Consider the following 6,251-nt stretch of genomic DNA (forward strand, 5'->3'; position numbering starts at 1 on the left):
CAGGCGTCCGAGGGCAGACCCAAGCCTAGCCCCTGCCTTTCCTTGGGCGCTGAAAACTGCTCCAGTCGTCAAGTCCGAATGAAACCTTCGCTCTCCAAGACAACGTGATTATGCCCTAATTACTATAATTTATTATTATTACTTTTTTGATTCACACTAACGGGACAAGGCCCTGGAGATGCAAGATGTTAGTTATGTAATGACTTAGGAACGTTTTAAGATGCTACAGAAATGATTTATGGATGCAAGATTCTTAAGGGGTAAATGCCAAACAGACTGAGAGTGTGGATGGATTATTCTAATAGGAACTAAAGTATGGTAATGTGTACATCACACTACTTGTTTGAAAATGCTGTATTTACAAATCAGAAACTTCAAGACAAGTGTAATTCTAGCCAGTTATTAAGGTGTATATGCCAAAAAAAAAAAAAAAAAACAGTCCATTTGCAAGTAGCTCCTCCTAAATCATCTGGTACTGAGAAATACCACAACCCATAAATTACTCCTGGCAAATGGGCAGATTTCACCCTTAATATACTAGCAGTTGATAATGGGGCCAAGGGCAGATGACCTAAGTAAGCTAAGGGCAAATAAACTGTAATACAATAAATAAGGGATTTAAAAGACACATTACTATTGAACCTTATATTATTCAATATAGCTATCTAGAAGTTGGGCAGTGGGAAGACACTCAGGAAAAAAACTGAATATTCCCTCCCTTTCCTCCTTTGTGTATATTTAACTATATATTATGTAAGCATATGTTTCTCTTTTTTTAATATTAATTTTTATTTGACAGAGCACACGAGCCAGGGGGAGGGGCAGAGGGAGAGAGAGAATCTCAAGCTGACTCTGCTGAGCCTGGAGCCCAACACAGGGTTCTATCCCACAACCCTGAGATCATGACCTAAGCCAAAACCAAGAGTTGGATATTCAATTGACTGAGCCACCCAGGTTACCCCAGCATGTTTTTCTTAATTCCCTTACAAAATCTAACATAGTTCTTTGCCTATATTCTAACTAGTTGTTTAAAAACAAAAGGATACGAGCACAGTAATTTGTGGACTGACATATAGGAGCTCTGAGCTAAGTGTAGAGAAGAGCTTGTTTCAAAGGACTGTAATTATATTCAAAATAGTCTAGTTGATCTTATATACAAAAACATAAAATTATAAATAATGCATTATCATACAACCTAATTCATATTAAAACAAGTGGAGAGTTAAGTACTTGTATCGATTCTGCTGACTTGAGAGCAAAAGTAGCAGCTGTTTTTTTTTTTTTTTTAAGATTCTATCTATTTATTGGGATGGGGGGAGAGAAGAAGGGGAGGGACAAGCAGACTCCACACTGAGTGCAGAGCCTGAGGGTATCCCCCATCCCATGATCCCGAGGTCACGACCACTCCCGAAACCAAGAGTGGGCCGCTCAACTCACCAGCTGCCCAGGCACCCCATCCACCAGCTGTTTTAAAGGCTTCAATAAATATGTTAAAGAAAGGAGATGCATGGAGCCTGTTTCTCCCTCTGCCTGTCTCTCTCTCTCTCTCTCTCTCTCTTTCTCTCTCTCTCATCTCTCATGAATAAATAATTAGAATCTTTAAAAAAAAAAAAGGGGGGGGGAGAAAAGAGCTAACATTACTTGAGTGCATAACAAGTGCCAGACACTGTGCTAGATGTTCGACACATGGTACTTCATTTAATCACTACAAATATCTCTGAGCTTATCTTCCTTTATCCTTATTTTACAGCTAAGGAGACTGAGGCACAATAAATTATGCTACTAGGAAGGGGTGAAGGAGTATTGGAATTCAAACCTCATTCCAAAATCATACGTACTCTTTTTACTGTACTAATCTGTCCCGTTTCCCTACATTTAAAAAAAAAAAAAGGAATTCAAAAACCGTATTCACTGGGCTCTTGTGGTTTTAAGTAACCGGTGTGCACTCAAGTTACCTCAAGTAATAGGGGTAACAAATACATGTGGAAATAAGACCAGAGACTTAACCGGCTTGTCAGGTCATCCTTTGTGGGCCTGGGAGGTGGGGGCTTGTGCCTTTGATAGGTACCAGGAACAGGAAAAGTACTACTCTCTGACCACATTCCTATGGGCTTTGTAATTTAACCACTGATATTTAAATCATATATTTCACAATGTTTTCTCTAATGTCTTCTTTTATTATAATCTTAATACCAATCACGTTAACATATTACCTTAAATACTGTTTGTTTTTAAGACAAAGGACCCAGAAGAGGTAACTGCTTCCCCTGCTCCCCATATACCATCCCTTCCCCTACCCTGTGGTGTGCTAGTACATTTTTAACAACCAGATCTGGAGGAGGGAGACCTCAATTGTAACAAAAACCAATTGATGCAGTGTCAATACTCCCACCAACCTGATGTGAACGTGGGAAGAGATGCACACAACCAGCCCTCGGGCTTGTGAGAGCCAGCGCCAGGACACCATTGCCCCAGTCCTCGTAAAATGTCTTCAGAGCACAGCCATAATTTAAGTTGCACAACCATAGCTCTTTCCACTTGCTGCCAGCTCTCTATCTACAGTTCATAATCAAGTGCCCTGGAGGAGAGAATCTGATTCTATCACCACTGTCCTTTTTGGGGAGAGTTCTTACTTGAGGCTGATCTCAGAAGCCACTGGGTGGCCCACCAGTTGGCCACCTCTGAGCCAGGTGTCCTCTCCTACTCCAACTGTGAGTAGGATGGAAGGACACGACATAGCACTGATGCTGAGGAAACAGGCAGTGTTGCTCCCTTCTTAAGGGGTTGTGGTTGGGGCAGCCTCTTTTAAAATGAGTCTGTAAGCAGGACAGGCTTTGAGGCGTAATCCCCAACGTGCTGTGCTCAGCTCTTCAAGAAGATCCTCTCAGCCACTACACAAAGCTTTGGGGCAGCCTCTACTCCAAGGAACACCTTGGGCAGATGCCAACAACTCCACACTGCAGAATGGACAGATTAGGACTAGATAAGTATTCAAACGCCCCCAGTCAGGGTGAGAAACCCTAAGTTAGTACTTAGATTCATTGAACATTTATCAAGCATCATCGTTTTAAACCAATTATGATTGGCTTGAAGAGTAAGGGAATTATCTTGAAGGAGGATGTAACAGACTCTCCGGGAGAAAGGTTTTCAACCTACACCCAATCCAAACTCCCCAGATTCTGCTCCCCTGCGAAATAGAATGGTGTCACTCACCCCTGCTGAGAACACCTTTATACTAGTGGAAGCATGCCCCTCGCCTCAGTGTGCTAGACTGGAAACAGGGTTGAGGAGAACTATTCTCAACAAAATGAGGGACACAGAGTCAGTGCTGACTAAGGGAGACACCTGAAATTTTCTCTCAGATTCTGGAAAAGGATTTCCACTTCCATGACAACCCTTCCAACCCCCCGTCACCAGATGTACTAAAAAGACAAGGACTCTATAACCAGGCCAGGAAGTGGGACCCCTAAACAAATTAAAATGAGCATTTTCCATCTTTCCATGGTAAAATAATGTTGCTACCTCTCAAATGGCATTCCTTTATCTCACAGTTGAAACCATCCCTTTTATTGATGATTCTGGAGAGATTTGATGTATTGCCATCAATGATGAACTGCCTGACTCTACCAGCTTTGGCTATGTGGATATGCTACAATAAGTAGGTAACAATAAGATTTTCAGTGTTGTAGAGAATTAAATAATCCTCTCTAGGCCAGCAAAGCTGCTTGACTGTTGGCAAGATTGTGTCACGTAAAGCAATACATGCAACATCAGCCACATAGACATACAGAATGAAAGAGGATGGGGAGGAGCAAAAATGAACGTTTTAAGAGTGCCTGGGTGCTCAGTCGGCTGAGTGTCAGACTCTTGGTTTTGGCTCAGGTTATGACCTCATGGGTCATGAGATCAAGCCATTTAAATCAGATATAGTTCCACTCAGTGGTCAAGGACCTGGGCTTTGGCATCAGACAGACCTCAATTCGAGCATGGCCTCCAGCTTTAAAGCTCATGGGACAACAGGCAAGTTACTCAACTACTTTAAGCTTTGTTATTATTCTTTGTAGAATGAAAAAAATAAAGATGCTACTCATGAGGCTTAGCGCTTAGTTCCATGCTAATGGTAAATCCTTAATAAATATCAATTTAATATTAATACTAAGTTTTATCATCACTGACCAACTTTCAATCACCAGAGTCACTCTTTGCCTTATTTAAGCTTTATCTGATATGGTTTCCTGTCTGAAATGACTCATTGTTTCTCTTCACAGCTCAGAGTCCTACATTTGTATTTGTAATCACCCCTTAAGGAAGTCTATTTAGAATAATTTTTTTTAAAAGATTTTTATTCATTCATGAGACACACACACACACACACACACAGAGGCAGAGACACAGGCAGAGAGAGAAGCAGGCTCCTTGCAGGGAGCCCGAGTGGGACTCGATCCCGGGACTCTAGGATCATGCCCTGGGCAAAAGACAGGCACCAAACCGCTGAGCCACCCAGGGATCCCCGAGTTAGTGATTCTTTCAATGTATGTTTTCTTCAAATACTTTTTATATTTATACCCAGGTTTACTAATAGTAAGTGTCTTCAACTATGGTTTTAAGTCTTTACTTCCTCAAAGTAATCATATTAGAAGGCTACAACACACTTATGAATCGTTATTCAAACTACTTTGTGAAAACCACTTTTAGATTTGCTATCAAAATATGAGATTTTTAAAACATCTTCAACACAGGGAAAATCATGCTTGCATTCATTCATTCTACAAACATTTACTTAATGCTTACTATGAGCTGGATAGACAATAAGGTAAACTGGTATGGGATCTAGTATGTTAAAGTGGTAACTGTTATCAAGAGAAATAAGGCAGGGAAGGTTGCCAAAAGTGTTGGGAACGTAACATTAAAGACATACAAGAAAGAAGGAAGCCAAGCTGTCGTCTGCGAGAAGAGGAACAGCAGGCAAAGAGGAAATGCCCCAAAGCAGCAGCAGACCTGCCCTGTAGGAGGACCATCCAGGAGACTGGCATGGGGAGAAGAGGGTAAAAAGGGGCTGTGGAGGGAGCATCAAAGGTTGTGGCCCCAGAGGCAATCATGTAGGGTCTTATGGGTCATTAATAAGAACTTTGGCTTCTTTTGTAGTAGTGAGATGAGAAGCTATGATAGGCTTTACACAGAAGAGCTACACGATCTGATTTCCATTTTCATAGAGAACTTTCTTTGGCTGTTCTGTTAAGGAGTGCAGAAAAAGAAAGGGAGACCAGTTGGGAGGCTCTTGAAGCAATCCAGGTGAGAGATAATGATTTGGAGTAGGGAAGCAGTGGGCATAACAAAAAGTTATCAAACTGCAGATATATTTGGAAGGAAGGGTCCACCAGATTTGCTGACATACCAAACGTTGGGGTTGAAAGAAAGAAAAAAACGTCTCTATACTTTTTTTTTTCTCTTCCCCCCCCCCCCCCCCCCGGGCATTACAGAATTGCCATAGTGAGAAGTGGAAGTAGATGGTTGGGGTAATATATTTGCAGCTCAGTTTTCCACGTTAAGTTTGATGTGGCTCTTAGACACATAACATACTGTTCATTTATACCATTAAATATGAAAGTTGCATATATGGAGGGATGGCTGGGATGCAGATAGCATAGAAATGATACTTAAATCATGAGAAGTCCAAGGTTGTTTAAAAAAAAAAAAAAAAAGCCAGCAAGGGCAGTGTTGGTGAGTATGCAAACCGGTGCCGCCACCATGTAAAACAGTATGGTGGGTCCTCAAAAAATTAAAAATAGAACTATCCTACAATCCAAGAATTGTACTACTGGGTACTTACCTCCCAAACATAAAAACATTAATCTGTTCTGTGGAAAGTGTAAAGCATTCCAACAAAGGGTTTTAATGTAGATTTTTTTTTTGCACCCATGCTGTTGATTGCTAAATGTAATAGTCTGATCATGACGCTGAATAAATGTGTCTTTTTTTAAATGTGCTGTGTAAAGTTAGTCTACTCTGAAGCCATCTTGGTAAACTACCCCAACAGTGTGAAGTTAGAATTCCTTCAGGGTGATGCCAGGTTCCACTCGAAATTTATTTGCAACCTGCTTGGGCACAGAAGCCATTGTCTCCACAAACCTTGGTGTGGTTGAACTGACAGTTAATGTGTTGTGACCTGGAGTTCACCGTTAAAAGGGTCACCCAAGCAAAGTCCTGGAGTTTATTTGGTTATTATGATTGTTGGCACATCCTATGCAATA

The sequence above is a fragment of the Vulpes lagopus genome, chromosome 5 (assembly GCF_018345385.1).
Source record: "Vulpes lagopus strain Blue_001 chromosome 5, ASM1834538v1, whole genome shotgun sequence".
Classification (NCBI taxonomy): domain Eukaryota; kingdom Metazoa; phylum Chordata; class Mammalia; order Carnivora; family Canidae; genus Vulpes; species Vulpes lagopus.